This window comes from Gastrolobium bilobum, unplaced genomic scaffold, assembly GCF_033153095.1.
Source record: "Gastrolobium bilobum isolate Gb01-03AN ecotype WA unplaced genomic scaffold, APGP_CSIRO_Gbil_v1 utg10696, whole genome shotgun sequence".
Classification (NCBI taxonomy): Eukaryota; Viridiplantae; Streptophyta; class Magnoliopsida; order Fabales; family Fabaceae; genus Gastrolobium; species Gastrolobium bilobum.
In genome coordinates, this window is record NW_026899284.1 from 294634 (window position 1) to 311861 (window position 17228).

Sequence of the window (17228 nt, forward strand, 5' to 3'; positions counted from 1 at the left end):
CTAGAAAACCATGATAGAGAAAAGACAATTTCTTGGTAACATACACCATATTAAGATAATACTTATTCAATTTTAACTATTGACAATATCCACCTATTATTTATTAATAACATTAACTATATTACTATCATGGAAATGGATCAACTCATAAGAGATTCTTTCAATTTAAGTTTTGAATTGAAGGTCCGTAAATGTAATTGTGTTAAAACTTGGTAACATTAACTATATTATCATCATGCATGTAAGTTGATTAACTGATAAGAGATTGTTTCAATTTAAGAAGAGTTTTATTGCCTATGTAATCTTACACCGCTTAAATCACATAAGACGAATGATTAATGAATTGATAGATAATAATAATAATAACAATAATAATGAACAGATATATAAAAGTTGCATGGCAACAATATGGTGTTATGAACAAGGTCTTAAAAAGGAATTTAACACAAACATGTAACTAACAAAGGTGAATACATGACGGGGAAAACGAGGGTTATGTTACATGAAATCATAAATTTTTTCTGTTAGACACGAAACAACCAATGGGCCCACATGTTTTTTTTTAAAAAAAAAATAAGAAAAAGTAAGCACAAAAATCAATGTATTAATTGGACAAATTTATGATTTTGCTAACCGTAGTTTATACATGATTATCTAAAAATAATAATTTTAAGAATTAATAATTAATAAATAAATATAATCCAATAAATTATAACGATTAAATTAACATAAATTAACGATTAAGATTTGACTTGTAAGAATTTTTAAACGGAAAAAATTATTAATATAACCTTCTCTAATTTTGATTGTAAGATTTGATTGGAAGTCCTATTTTTTTTTTAATGAAAGGAACCCGGAGTTCGGTGGTCGCTGTCCACTCAATATTTTCTCCAGAATATCCCTAATGCTATGAAATATTCGGGTGAGCAGTGCAAATAAACCCATTTATGAAGAACGACGCATTAATTCTGCAAATTCGGACACGCACCTCAGTTCTGCAATGCCCTTTGGTACGTCGTCGAGAGAATCGAGACAACAACAGAGTATAACAGACAGAAGATTCATACCATGGCAAGTTCATTAGCACCCAAATTGAAGCACATAAAAGATAAGGCAAAAAAAAACAATTGCTTGGCACAATGAAATGAAACGAACTTCTGAAGTGAGTAAAAATAGCCGTATCTAAGAAAGATTCCAAATACAAAGTTTATCATCACTCTAAAGCTTAAAAACAACTGAAGTACATGAGGCTGCTCTTTCCAGCAGTCATTCAAAAACAGCAGGAATAGCCAAATGAAGCATATAAAGTTGACTATATTGCCCATGTGACTTAGAAGTCTCTTCATCTTGTGTCTCCATAGGATGTGTTCCCTTTAAAAGAATTTGTTACAAGAGGCAGAAAACAAATAAAGAAAAATCATGATCCAATTAGATCAGGTGTTTCTGCCTCGATGGACAACAACGCAGTGTGTACTTTTCCTGTCCAACTGTCTAGTCGATCCCGTAAGGATTTGATCTGTTGAATACCCAGAACTCTTAGCTGCACCCAGGAAACATGCACTGTTCCCTCATCTTGATCAATTATACCCTCCATTAGATGAACCTGCAATAAATTTTTTCCATATATAAGCTTTTAAAATTAAATTTAAGTAGCTAAACCGCCATACAATTTTACAAACAAACAAAAAGAAATAATAATAATCTCCCAAATGCATAAATTCAATCAAAAAGATATCTCCAATTACTTTTCTCATAAAAACGGTGGACAACTAAAAATTCTTTGAAAAACAAGCATATACTGTAAGAAGAATGATGTTTGCTTATAAGTACTTATTTATAAACATTATCAGTAAAGGAGCATAATACTTTTTTCCAGACCAGCCAAGTGCTACTTGAATGTCGTGTGTTGCAACTAGAACTCAAAAACAGAATCAACTAATCTTTAAGTGAGGACGTGACATGTCAACAACTCAGAAGCTCAATAATTTTTAGAAGCGTCAGTTAGAATATAGTTTACACTTTACATCACATCCCCAAACATAATTGTTGTAATTTGGGAAATCCGTTCCACAAACAGTAACGCAAGAAACATAACAAGAAAGAATAAAGAAAACATAAAGAATCAGGACACCAGTATTTTACAGGTTCAGAAACTCAGGGTTAGTGAGTTTCCTACGTCCTGGGGCCTAAAGAGGGTTAAACGCCCTCTGATATCACACTTTATTTAGAGAGCAAGAATCACAGGTATAGAGTTATTACTTACAGATACAACGATAAAGAGAACTAATCAAATGAAGAAAAAACCATATACAGAGCAGAACAACAAGAGCAAACAAACTTGAACAGAAAAACATCAAGCTTAACAGATCGGTAACCAATTATCAAAACCCAAAGAAAAATGGAATAGACGTCACCAATCTTCACAAGACAGTAGAGGAATCGTAGTTCCTCTCACTGGATCTCCAAGCTGACAACCGTGAGCTTCACCGATCCTCCTTGTAGATTTGCCTCTCCACCGTTTGAGTATCAATCAGGATTGTGCACCGATCAAAAGAATCCCCTTGTTGAGCTGAACAAGGATCTCCAAAACAGCATGTAAAGATACTCACTCTACAAGCCAGATTTTTCCAAAACTCTCTCTCACAAACCCTAATCGAAGAACTTTCAAGAAGATACGAACAAGAGAGAGAGAAATGAATATCAGTGTATCAGTGTAAAAATGCCACACACGCATCAGCTAAGTTACCAAAGGGTTAATAAACCTTCACAATTGGTAAACGACACCGTATCCAATTAGTTGCTTAAAAGACCTCACAAAGGTAAGCGAAGCTGATGTGTCAAGTAAAGAGATAATAGGGCCAAACAAATAATAGTAGTCATCAGCCCATTAAGGATGAATGGAAGTAAAACACAAAAGGCCCAATGTTTTAGAGAAATACATACTACAAAACTCCACCTATTTTTCTAAATATATAACAGAACAAGTATAAAGATACCAGATTTGGTATAGGCATTTAACCCATAGGCCCATATGCAATGCATGATCATGGTGAATCAATTTTTAGCAAACCTAGAGCATCTCTAAATTTGCTAACAGGTACAGGTTTCGTAAAAATGTCAGCAGGGTTAATAATGCCAGAAATCTTTTCAGCAGATACTTGTTCACTAGCTATTATCTCCCTAATAAAATGAAGCCTAACATCTATATGTTTTGTTCTTTCATGAAATGCAGAATTTTTAGAAAGATGGATAGCACTTTGTGAGTCACAATTTACCTTTGGTGGGTTCTTACCTAAACCCAACTCACACACTATACCTTTTAACCATATGGCTTCCTTGACAGCTTCAGTCAATGCCACATATTCAGCTTCTGTTGTTGACAATGCAACTATGTGCTGGAGATTGCATTTCCAGCTCACCACATTACCTCCCACAGTAAACACAAAACCAGTTAGTGATCTACGTTTATCAAGATCAGCAGCATAATCAGAATCACAATATCCAACAATATTAAAATCATTGGAATCAAGTGCAGAAAAATTTAAACAGCAATTAATAGATCCATTTAAGTATCTAAGTAACCATTTAACTGCACTCCAGTGCTCTTTGCAAGGTTTACTCATAAACCTGCTTATTATGCTATATCTGGCCTTGTGTCAATCATAGCATACATTAAACAGCCAACAGCATTAGAATAGGGAACAGATGACATAAATTGTGACTCTTCAGGAGATAATTCTCCTGAAACAGCTTTCAGCCTAAAATGAGCACCTAATGGAGTGCTAACAGGCTTGGACTGATGCATCTCAAAGATTCTTAGAACCTTTTTAACATACTCAGACTGGGATAGAGATAGATGTCTATCTTCCCTTGTCCTTGTAATTTCCATGCCAAGAATCCTCTTGGCTGGTCCAAGAAATTTCATTTCAGATTCCCTTTTCAGCATATTCTTAACAGAATTTATTTCACTTAAATTTCTAGAAGCAATCAACATATCATCCACATATATCAATAGATAAATGTAACAGTCATCATGTAAATTTTTAAAATAAACACAGTGATCAAAATTACTTCTAACAAAACCTTTTGATAAAACAAAATCATCAAAACGTTTATACCATTGTCTGGGTGCCTGTTTGAGACCATATAAGGATCTCTTCAGCAGGCACACCATGTTTTCTGTCCCCCTCTTTACAAAGCCTTCAGGTTGTTCCATATAGATTTGCTCATCAATATTGCCATGGAGGAAGGCAGTCTTGACATCAAGCTGCTCCAGCTCTAAATCATAGATAGCAACAGCAGATAGTATCAATCTTATTGATACATGCTTGACCACAGGTGAGAAAATCTCATTGTAGTCAATACCTTCAACCTGGGAGTAGCCTTTAGCCACTACCCGAGCCTTGAACCTAGCTGGTTCCACTCCTGGTATTTCTAGTTTTCTTTTAAAAATCCATTTACAGCCAATTACTCTCTTTTTCTTTGGTCTCTCCACCAAAACCCAGGTCTGGTTTCTCTTTAAAGAGTCAATTTCCTCATCCATGGCTTTTACCCAACTACCCTTGGATTCCAGCCTCATAGCCTCTTTAAAAGTAGCAGGTTCATCTAATTCAAGCACATCCCCAACTTGTAAGGCATATGCAACCACATCAGCATGTGCAAACCTACTTGGAGGTCTAATATTCCTCCTAACTCTGTCTCGTGACAGCAAGTAGTCATCAAGACCACCATTGCCCTCTTCAACCTGTCCACCTACATCAAGGGGACCAGTTTCCAGCTCTGGCTGACCAGGAACAGCAGGCTGTTCTATCAATTCTTCCCTATCAGCATGCTGCACAAATATGTCAGCTAGCTCCACCTGAAACTGCAAAGTTTCAGATGGTTGGGAAGAACTGGACTCACTAGTTATGTCCTTATAAAAAATATTTTCTTTGAAAATGACATCCCTACTGACCACACACTTCCTTTCAGCTACAAGCCAGAGCTTGTAACCTTTTACACAAGGGGATACCCTATAAAGACAGACTTTAAGGCTCTAGGACTCAATTTATCTTGCCTAATGTGCATATAGGCAAGACACCCAAAATGCTTCAGGTGATTTAGATTTGGTGGTTTATTGGACCAAAGTTCCATTGGAGTCTTAAAGTCTATGGTAGAGGAAGGGCACCTATTTATAACATAGGTGGCTGTAGCAACAGCCTCTGCCCAAAATACCTTGCCAAGACCAGATTCAGCAAGCATGCACCTCACCTTATTCAAAATTGTCCTATTCATCCTCTCAGCCACCCCATTTTGCTGGGGTGTCTCAGCACAGGTCCTATGCCTTTGGATCCCATGCTCTTTGCAAAAATCAGCAAACTGATTGTTACAAAACTCTAAGCCATTATCAGTCCTAAGAACTTTAACCCTTTTTCCAGTTTTATTCTCAACCAGGATTTTCCAATCCTTAAAACTAATAAAAGCTTGATCCTTATGTTTTAGGAAGTAGGTCCAGACCCTTCTGGAATATGAGTCAACTATTGAAATGAAATAGTGACATCCAGATAAAGAACTGGGGATATTAGGAGATCCCCACAGGTCTGAATGGACATACTCAAGCACTGTCTTAGAGGTATTGCTAGCTGCAGCAAAGGGGAGCTTGTGAGTTTTTCCCAAAATACAGTTTTCACAAAACTCCACACAAGTTACCCCTTTTGAGCTAATAATACCTTGCTTATACAGCTCAGACAGCCCCTGGTTGCTGATGTGTCCAAGTCTCCTATGCCAAAGAATGGATTCATCAGCTTTTGCAGCTGCCACACAGGCTTCTTGTGTGACAGCTTGGCCTTCTAATATATAGAGGCCATTCACAAGTTTTCCTCTCATGAGGACTTGTGATCCCTTGACAATATCAAGCAATCCTTACTTACTTCTAAACTCAAGACCACTAGAGTCAAGCATCCCTAAGGAGATCAAGTTTCTCCTTAATGCAGGAACAAATCTAACTTCTTTTAAAATTTTACAGCTCTCATCACTCATCTTGAACATGACAGACCCCACACCATTTATTTCACACACTTGGTCATTCCCCATTAAGACTTTGCCACCCCTTTGAGACTCCAGCCCACTAAGCCACTCTTTTCTGGGTGTCATATGGTATGTACACCCAGAATCCATCACCCATTCAGCTTCAAAGGTTTTATCAGACAAAACCAGTGCTTCAACACTGTTAAAGTCAGTGAGTACATTTGCATACTCAGTTTTACCTTGCTGTTTGGGGACACTCCTTGGGTTTTCAGGGCAATTCCTTTTCAGGTGGCCCTCTTTATGACAGTGCCAGCACACAAGCTTGCCTTGTGATTGGCTTTTACTCTTATCTTGGTTTCCCTGGACACTTTGATTACCTTGGGGAACAGAATTGTTGTTCCCCTTCTTCTTACTGTTAGACTTCCCCTTTTTATTCCCCTTTCCTTTAACATAGAGGCCTTCAGCAGTGGGCCTTTTGTGAGAAATCATCTCAACTTCTCTAGCCCTCAAGGCCTCAGTAATCTCATCAATGGTCATATCTCCCTTACTATATTTTATGGCATCCTTAACCCCTCTATAGGGGTCAGGAAGAGAATTCAAGAGGATCAGAATTTGATCCTCTTCAGAGACAACAGCCCCTGCATTCTCCAGCTGTAGAGTTAACCTATTAAACTCATCAAGGTTATCCTCTAGACACTTACTAGGATCCATCTTGAAGGAGAAAAATCTTTCCTTCAAGAACATTTTGTTGGGGGCTGACTTGGTTTGATACAGACTCTCTAACTTTAGCCAGAGCTCATGAGGGTCAGTGATCTTGCTAACCCTACGCAGTACACTATCAGAGATATTGATTACTATAAGACTATGAGCTAAAGATAGAAGGTCCTTTCTTTCCTTTGGTGTCAAGTTTTCAGGTAGGTCCTTTGCAGGTCCTATTGCATCCTCACATTTTTGCTGAACCAACACAGCTTTCATCTTAATTTTCCACATATTAAAATCACTTCTCCCATCAAACTTCTCCACCTCCAGCTTAGTGATGCCCATCTTGCCGAACCTCCACAGCTGAGCAAGCAAACCGAATGGGAGAGGGGGGGAAAAATACGACAGACCAAAGAAAATAACAGAAAGAGAAATGGAACCGAAGCTCTGATACCACTTGTTGTAATTTGGGAAATCCGTTTCACAAACAGTAACGCAAGAAACATAACAAGAAAGAATAAAGAAAGCATAAAGAATCAGGACACCAGTATTTTACAGGTTCAGAAACTCAGGGTTAGTGAGTTTCCTACGTCCTGGGGCCTAAAGAGGGTTAAACGCCCTCTGATATCACACTTTATTCAGAGAGCAAGAATCACAGGTATAGAGTTATTACTTACAGATACAACGATAAAGAGAACTAATCAAATGAAGAAAAAACCATATACAGAGCAGAACAACAAGAGCAAACAAACTTGAACAGAAAAACATCAAGCTTAACAGATCGGTAACCAATTATCAAAACCCAAAGAAAAATGGAATAGACGTCACCAATCTTCACAAGACAGTAGAGGAATCGTAGTTCCTCTCACTGGATCTCCAAGCTGACAACCGTGAGCTTCACCGATCCTCCTTGCAGATTTGCCTCTCCACCGTTTGAGTATCAATCAGGATTGTGCACCGATCAAAAGAATCCCCTTGTTGAGCTGAACAAGGATCTCCAAAACAGCATGTAAAGATACTCATTCTACAAGCCAGATTTTCCCAAAACTCTCTCTCTCACAAACCCTAATCGAAGAACTTTCAAGAAGATACGAACAAGAGAGGGAGAAATGAATATCAGTGTATCAGTGTAAAAATGCCACACACGCATAAGCTAAGTTACCAAAGGGTTAATAAACCTTCACAATTGGTAAACGGCACCGTATCCAATTAGTTGCTTAAAAGACCTCACAAAGGTAAGCGAAGCTGATGTGTCAAGCAAAGAGATAATAGGGCCAAACAAATAATAGTAGTCATCAGCCCATTAAGGATGAATGAAAGTAAAACACAAAAGGCCCAATGTTTTAGAGAAATACATACTACAATAATGCTAGCCTAGAAATCATGATTAACTGTCATTAATGATAAACCCTTACTATAAAATAATATAAACTAATTAACTAATGAGATGCGGGTGAATCACTAATAACTCTAAAAATAAAAGTTTGAAGAGAGTTTTAACATTTACCCAAATGCATAGGTTGAAAGTGTATTAGTTTAGATGGTTGAAAATCACACAAACTTCTTAATATGTTTTTCCTAGAACTTACAGATAGGCTCCTCATAAGGAGATGCTCCACATCCTCTATGGAAAGTTTTGTACGCTCTGCAATTACACTCAAGGGGATACTTCGATCTTCTGAAGGCCGAATGCAACTACCCACAATCAGTTTGAGTTCGGAATGAAACAAGCAGTTATTAAATTCATCTCTACATGTGAAAATTATGATGATCTAATTAATGCATATATACCTGAATATAATCTCCATCAGACAGAGAATGTTGATCTTTTCCAATAACCTCCGTTCATTTTGAACTAGTGCTGGTTGTGCCCTTAATGCATCATTATGCTCCCGACATAATTCTTGGTATCGAACTAAATCTCCAGAATTGAATGCCTGCAAAATATAGTAAAGCCATTCCACCTTTGTCCCCAGAAGACTCTTAATCTGTTGGAAGATATTATAGATTATGTCAACCAACATAGTAACTCAAAAAGATAGATGAATGAAGTAAAGAAATTTAAAAGATAGGCATTCCAAAAATTTTGATCTAGATACATACTATAGGATGGGCAAGTAACTCTCCAAAGTTGTAGATGTTATCCCCCAGCAGAGCAGAAAGGGACAAATCAAATGCCAAATCCTAACAAGTCACAAAAAAATAGTGCGTTCTCAGATTATAACATTTGCAGATAAATAGAAAACAAAGCATAGATCAGATAAGCTACCACGAACTCCTTCAACCTCTCGTTAAAAAGGAAGTGGAATTAAATGAGTTCATAAAACCCAGATTTTAATGACCATTTACCAAAAATAGGAGCATCAACATATCTTCAAACTTCTCCATGTTAACTTTACTAAGGACAACATAAAGATCTTCATAGTGTAATGATGATATACATCAAAATCAACATCAACAACACCTTTATCCCAAACTAAATGGGGTCGGTGGCAGATGAGCCAAAATGAAAAGAATCAAAAGATTGAGGAAAAAGATAAAAAGGTCACAACATGAAACAACTTCCAAATTCTCTTCTAATCTCCGTTTGCAACCATATAAATCATAGTATGAGTCAAGAGCAACTGATACCAGAGGAAAGTGCAAGCAAATAGCCATAACATTGAGACAACAAAAAAGAAATCAATCAACAAAACAAAAAACATTTAAGACGGTACTGATGACATACCAGCTTGAATGAATCTGAAAGTGACTCCACTGAGGTGTATGCCAAATAGAGAAGAGCACTTTTGTAGAACTCAGCAAATTCCTGGCGGGATTTATGATACTGAGATGATACCCAGTAACAGCTAGCATAGACAGATGGATCAATATCTGTCATACTGTCAAGGGTACTTTTTCCATCTTCGAGTAGTTTCTTGGATTCTTTCTGGTCACCTTGCTCAAGCTTGAATATGGCTATTTGCATCTTAATATAAATAATAGGTTCTTCTGTGCGCTGCTCTCTAGTGGCTTGCAGTTTCTCAATGACCCCTTCAAGATAAGACATGGCGGCTTCTTTCTCAGAATATTGCCGAGAAAAGATAACAGCAAAGCGTGCAAGCTTGAGAAGGTTGATTTTGGTCTCAAAGTCTGTTATGAAATTGTGACATAACTGTATCAGAGCATCGCCAGCCTGAAAATTTATAAGAAAGAAAACAGCATTATTATTAGCTCTCGGACACAGCATCTCAACTTGCAAGTTAAGTTCATAGCAACGGCCAAATAAAAAACACTAATCCTCACAAACAAAGAAACAAAACGAGCACACAAAAGAGTTTAGTTTAGTTTTGCAGCAATTGGCAGGGAAAAGAGTGAGTAGTAAAAAAAGAGTTGGAGGGGGAGAAGAAAATGAAAGTGAAACGTGGAAAACAGCAAGAGCTACGAACTGCTCGAGCTTGAGAATGAGCTGGTGCCATAGCTTCTTCTGGTCCAGATCGGCAAGCAAATTGCACCAATCAGAAAACTCAGGGTGCGCCCTGCACAGCGTCCAAGTATTGCAGAGCAGCCATGGCTAGATACATCCACGCAAAAGCTGCTAGCTCAATGAACGACACCTTATAAAGGCCACATATTAGTTGGCACATACAATCAATGTTAGACTATATATCTCAACACGCCCCTTCACACAACAGCCCATTGTGCTGGATTATATATCTCAACACGTCCCTTCACACGACAGCCCATTGGGCCCAAATTTTGGTTTACCTTTTTATGGGCTCAATTTTTGGTTTACGCTTTTTATTTTAATTCCATTTTAAAGTAGGGGGCGGTGACTGTGAGAAGGGTGCACCCTTATAAATTTCACATTAGTTGCTCATACAACCAATGTGGGACTATATATATCTCAACACGCCCCCTCACACAAGAGTCCATTGGGCTTGAAGAGTGGATGATACAACAGGCCCAGCCTACCTGTGCTAAGAAATTCCACGAGAGAAAGTGGGGGGCGACGAGGTTCGAACCCGGTACACCGAGACTCTGATACTATGCTTGGGATACACCACCCCAAAAGCTAGCTCAAAAGGTGAGAGTGTTCAAAGCCTTATAAACTCCACGTTAGTTGCACATACAACCAATGTGGGACTATATATCTCAACAATGGCGATTCAACGTCTATGGATTAGTGTAGCAGATTGCTGTGTATGAGGAGTAACTACGTTGATCAAAATACACATTGACAATATAGTGTATCATCAGTAACGACGCTGATAAAAAAATTCACAATCAACAAGGGAAAAATTCCCTTGCAAAAACTGTCTGCGACGGAATTTGTGAGGGAACACCGTCCCTTGCTAAAACCCTCGTCGCAAATAAATTTGCAAGGAAAATTTGTCATATGACAATTCCCTCGCAAATTGCTACGGAAAAATTCCCTTGCAAAAAAGTAAATTTCCCTCGCAAACAACAGACCTATCTACAGTGTTTTTCCGTTTGCGAGGAGAATATTAAATTTCCCTTGCAAAATTTGCAAGGGAACATTTTGATTTTCCCTCGCAAAATCCTACGAATTTTGCAAGAGAACATTTTGATTTTCCCTCGCAAAAGGCTATGAATTTTGCAAGGGAATTTTGAAAATTTCCGCCACAAATTCTGTAATTAAAATAAAAAAAATAAAAAAATGTATTAAACTTTTATTAATTTTCCTGTAAACAACTAGGATTCCAAATGAACATAAATTGAGCAACAGAAATCCAAAAAATTACTGGATAAATAATTAAATTAAAATTAAATAGTATTTCAACAAAAGTGAACAATAACAACCATCAAATCTACAACTAAAATGTATCTAAAGTTCTAAACAAAATAAAACATACAAAAAATATCTGATATATCTCTGAAGTCCTAAAAGAAGTAAAACATACAAATAACAACTAGTATGTCTCTAAAGTCCTAGCAAAGTCATCATCATCATCATCAGGGTCATCATCCGGCGCCGGTCCTTTCGACTTGTTGCAGTTGGCTTCCTTGTCCTGCATTAAAATTCGGAGTTGTTCCTGCATTTGTTTCATCATGTCTGCTTGCTGCTTCATAAAGTCCGCTTGCTGAGTTAGCTGACAAGATCCAACTGCGCCAAATTCACATAAATAAAAGTTAATGTGTTAAATAATTTATAAAGACAAAACTCAAATTAACGTTAAATATAGAGATAAATACCTAAATAGTAAGAATAATAATAATGTAGGTATTTGAGTATTATAAAATAAAAGATACTAGTAGTATACGAATTAATAGTTTTTAATACAAAATTTTATATTAGTTTTATTAAATAAACAAATTCCACTCTTAATTCATAAAACTAACACGTGACTTGATAATAAAAAGTATTAAAAATATAAAGTAAAATGATTTGTTATTTAATATTTCTATTTGATAAAGTATATAATCTGGATGAAAGCTAAAAGAAACTTACTTTTGGATAAAGTATATTGCAAGTTCTCAACAGACATTTCTAAATACTTTCACCAAATTTGTAAGGATACAAGCAACTTACTACAATAAGCTTTCCAAAATTTCTGGTCTTTTTGCTATCTTAATGGCAGTTGATGCTGCAGCTCCAGATGATATTCCAACCTACAACAATATTTAGATTTAGTTTCAATAAATTATATTGTCAATAAAGATACCATTTAAACAAGATATGTGCATCAGAAAACAAACATTATCACGGTTTAAAATAAGTTTGAATTAACTAGCAAAACATTAATTTTCCACACCCCATTCATTAATCTTGTCGGGCCTCAATACATCCAACCAGTGCATGATATAGCCAGTGAACACGAAATGAAGAAGAAAACACAAATTCAGAGTTATTGCTGAATCGCGATCAAATGAACCCCTCTTTGATGCTTTGGTCCTTTCTCAATCAAGGAAACAAGATCCCCCTCAGGGGAACGACCCGATTTCTTAGTAACAACCCACTCATAAGCATTACCAACACTGTATAAGCACCAGAACTAGATGTCATGGTAATTAATCACTATTGCCATAAAAAACAAGGTCTTGACATATAATACATAGTAACATAAATAAATATGCAGTAAAGACATGGAATGTGCAGTAAATGCATATTGCAAGAGAAAAGAAAAGGATAAGACATACATTAAAGCAGTTCTTGCACATTTAAAGGCATATAGCATCATGGTCCATTGATTGAGAGGTTTAATAGGACTTCCATTGACTGATCCATTATCAACCTTAATCACAGTAGCATCATGGTCATCCTCCATCACAGAATTCCCTTTCTCCAAATCAGCCAACATCTGTTGGCGATGTTGAGATGCAAAGCCACAGGGTCTTGCCTCTGCCCTCACAGACATCCCATTACTATTACCACTATAACTACCAATAGTGTCAAAGCTGCAACTTTTACGAATGAACCCATTGCTTCTAGTACCAACCCCAAAAACATTGGCATAAACCCTATGGTGGCGGTAATGGAAAAAAGGCTTGCTCAAATGGGAACAAGGATCATAGCCTACCGAATAAGCCATATGGTGGGGGTGACGCAAAGCTTCCTTAAACAAGAAGCGCAAAGAGCCTTCACTATTCTTTAATTTATACATAATAACACCAGAATCTTAATCTGATTTTCTTGCATTACCATTAAAAAATAAAATTATACGGATAAATCAGACAGCCAAAAAAGAAAATATTCCTTTTTAAAAAAGAATCAATCCCAGAAACTGCAATAATCAAGGACCAATCTTTTAATGGTCAATCTCATTAGGAGACAAAGGGTATCCTCCAAACGCAATCGACATAAACCCTAAAAAACAAGATAGCGAAATTATAGGCAATCCCAATTACCAGAGTTTGAGATTCAGGCCATGTGAATTGGCAGCTTCGAGAACCTTCTCCGGTTCAACGGGGTCCACTGTTGCAACTTCTTTGGTAGTCTCAGTCCACGATCCTGCAAATAACCCAGATTCAGATATTGCCCAAAATCGAAACTGAGAAATGCAAAATTAGAATATTATAAATAGGAATAATCGTCTTGGAGGGTAGGAATGTGATGGATCTTCATGCTTCTTCTCTTCTTCCCAATTCAAGGTGAACACACTCTCACAGTCACTCGCACGACAATCTTGCTTTTGCCACCTACAACTATTCCAGTGTTTTTGAAAGAGATGTAAAAATCCATACTATCAGTTCTTCTATTGCTTAGAGAAATTATGGCACAATAGGAAAAGATTCAGAAGTATTAGGGCTACCAAATTTAGATGAAAGGGGGAGGCGGGAGGTGAAACGACGAAAGCGGGAAGTAAAGGGGGGGAATGAAATAATGGTGTGAAAGAATAGAAAATATAAAAAGAAATAAAAGATAATTAGTGTCAAATATAGTAAAATGTAAAATGTCAAATTATTATCCTAATAATACACTATTAATTATGAATTTAATAATACATTAGTTAATGTATTGATTGGCATTTGGCACTATCTGTTTGTCAATTTATACTTACTTTTTTAAGATAAAATCAACCCTTACAAAAAAGAGAGGATAAAATCAACTCTATATTAGCATATTTGATTATTCTAAAATTGTCAATACAAATATAAAAATTCAAAATTTGAATTTAAATATAAAAATTAATTCAATCTACAATTTAAAAACACTGTTAATCACAATTCTCGTGTCTTTTGGTTATATTTATATCAATTCATTGTTTAATTTGAATTCTAATGCATAGCAAGTTGGAAGCTCATCACGCACACATACTAACACCCATACAATCTAGATAATCCAAAAAAAAGTTCATGTTTTTACAATTTTATAAACATTCACATTTAAATACAAAATTAAGTTCGTAAATCTGTCCTAATTAGGATAGATTATTTTCCGTCCTCAAATCTGTCTCTATTAGGGACAAGTTCTTTCGGTCTCTATTAGGGATGGAAAAATTATGTCCCTAATTGAGACGAATTATTTTCCGTCCCTATTAGAGACAGATTTAGGGACGAATTTTATAAATCATATACTATTAGGGATGGAAAAAATTCGCCTATTTTCCCTCGCAATTATTTTTTCCTTGCAAATTCCGTCGCAGTTTGCAAGGGAATTTTTTCCTCCCAAATTTCTCTCGCAAGTTTTAAAACCCCACCCAACCCCCGGGTCAACCCTGGCCCCTTTCCTCTGAGGGTTGGAGTCACAAGTTGGACCCTAAACCAATCAATTAGATCGATTATGTTGAACCAACAGTTATATTTATTTTCATCTATGTATGGTTATGATTTCTCATATTCACACTAAATATGAGGAATCATAATCATACAAAGGTAAAAATAAATATAAAAGCCACCGTTAAATATGAATAATAATGAGTCAAGAATATGTCAAAAAAATCCCAGTACGATCAGATGGTAGATGAAGGAGATATCGAAGAATAATCAAAGATTGCTCTTTATTATCTTAAATTAGCGTATTTTCTAAAATGGTTATCTCCCTCTTTTCTTTACTCGTGACTGATTTCCATACTCTCTTATCATCAAAAAGCTACTTACACACATTCAAAGTTAGGGACCTCAAGACTAATTTTTTTACAAGGGGCTAAAGTGCGGACCATAGTCCTAAAATTGATCAAAGTTAGGGTTTAGGGTTTATGCTATTCACGCACGTTCAAAAGGTTGTTGAACATCTTGAATTGGGAACCCTAGCTTTCTTTATTGGGCTGGACTTGACTTTTAATTAAGTGGTTAAAGCCCAACTACAAAGACCAATGCCCTTTTTGGTAGCATCGATCGGAAGCATGTGTCACTTTTCATTTAATTTGTACAGTGATGACGACGAGGGTGGTTGGAACAGGAATCTTTCAGACATTTTTTTCTGCTTCTCACTATTGAACAATTTTTACACACCTTAAATATCAACAGAGTCTTATCTTTCCTATGACTAGCTGACATAGGCACTACTGCCACTACATGCACTCAATGTCTGCCATAAAGGATGCGGCGACATATTTAATGATTTTTTCTCATACGCATGATGCGGCGACCAATTTATGCCCTTGTCCTTTTAAATTTGATTTATATATTATTCTTGAATTTTGAGAGGGAATATATTCTCTCTTTCCCTCGCAATTTGGGAGGGAATATATTCCCTCGCAATTTGCGAGGGAATTTGTGAGGGAAATTGTGAATTTTCAATTGCAATTTTTAGATCCTAAATTTTGCGAGGGAACTTCCGTCGCCAATTTTTTCCCTCGCTGTTTCCGTCATAGACTTATGATTCTTGCGAGGGATTCGATTTCCCTTGCAAATTGCGAGGGAATTGCGACCGAACTGCAAGGGATTCTGCGACGGCAATGTAGTAACGAAAATCTTACCTATTTTCCCTCGCAATTGTTTTTCCCTTACAAATTCCGTCGCAGTTTGCAAGGGAAGTTTTCCCTCGCAAATTTCCCTTGCTATTCATGACTTTTCCAGTAGTACGTACACAATGACAATATAACGATAAAGAGAGAAAAAGGTGTTCATATATGCGCTATTTACCCCTTATTTATAGAATATAATTGTGGGTACTGAAATTCTAGATTCTTTGGTTCTTATCGGATCCATATCTAGATTCATATCTGATATATTAGGATTAGTATTTTTAATTGATACTTTTCTTTATTTATCTTAATTTTCTCTTGTGATTATCTTTTATTTAGATCTTCTAAAATATGGCTTCTCGCATAGGTTCATAACACAACAAATAAACAATACGACGCAAACTTAATCAAGAAAATACATTTAATAATACTTAAAAATAAGCAACTTGATCGAATAATGATGCATTGTCTCCATATATATGCCAATAAGCAACCGTGCATGCATCCATTCCAACTCCTTATAATCCAAGAAAGAACATCAGCTATAATTAAAATGCCGCGTTAAAGTTGATTCCTTTCACTATGTCTAGAATCCTAAAATTGAGAATTGATTTAATTTATAAGTTATTTTATTTTATTTAAACAACAGCTATTGGCCTTTAATCCATAACTAATACTTCTAAATTTTTTGAAATAAATCTTTACTCACTTATACTACCTGTAAGCATAACAACTTATATTAAAAAACTTTAAAGTGTAGAGGCTTATGCATATGTGTTCTTTTAATAAATAGATCCATATAGTTTATCCAAGTCTTCAATGAAGTTCTTTTAATTTAACAAAATGTTAACGGACTCTTAACAGTTATTAATGAGTAAATACTTATTTTATTTTATTTTGGTAAACGAGTAAAGACTTATTTTTTTTTTAGTATAGGAATTAATCCTATTAAAATTTTTTAAACAATAGGGACTTATTTTTTTTAAAAAAGTAATAAAACTATAAAGACTTATAGAATAATTTAACCTTTATATTACACTTTTACAACCATAAAAGCGTGAGGTGAAATTTACATATTAAGAATTTTACATTTTAAAGCATAAATTATAATGTTTTTATAAATTTTAAATTTTATCTAACATTTAAGACTTTTTGATTATAATTAAAGACATA

The 17228-nt window shown here is 35.8% G+C and overlaps 1 long non-coding RNA gene and 1 pseudogene across 1 annotated transcript; both read right to left on the reverse strand.

Annotated features, from left to right (window-relative positions):
* Positions 1-1181: 1181 nt before the first annotated feature.
* Positions 1182-10256, reverse strand: LOC133289178 (26S proteasome non-ATPase regulatory subunit 13 homolog A-like; annotated as a pseudogene).
* Positions 10257-11510: 1254 nt separating this feature from the next.
* LOC133289179 (uncharacterized) lies at positions 11511-14001 on the reverse strand. Its single transcript, XR_009748464.1, has 3 exons — positions 13555-14001; positions 12239-12318; positions 11511-11812 (listed from the first exon to the last, which is right to left on the reverse strand). It is a non-coding gene; the product is annotated as an uncharacterized LOC133289179 (long non-coding RNA).
* Between the last annotated feature and the right edge of the window lie 3227 nt (positions 14002-17228).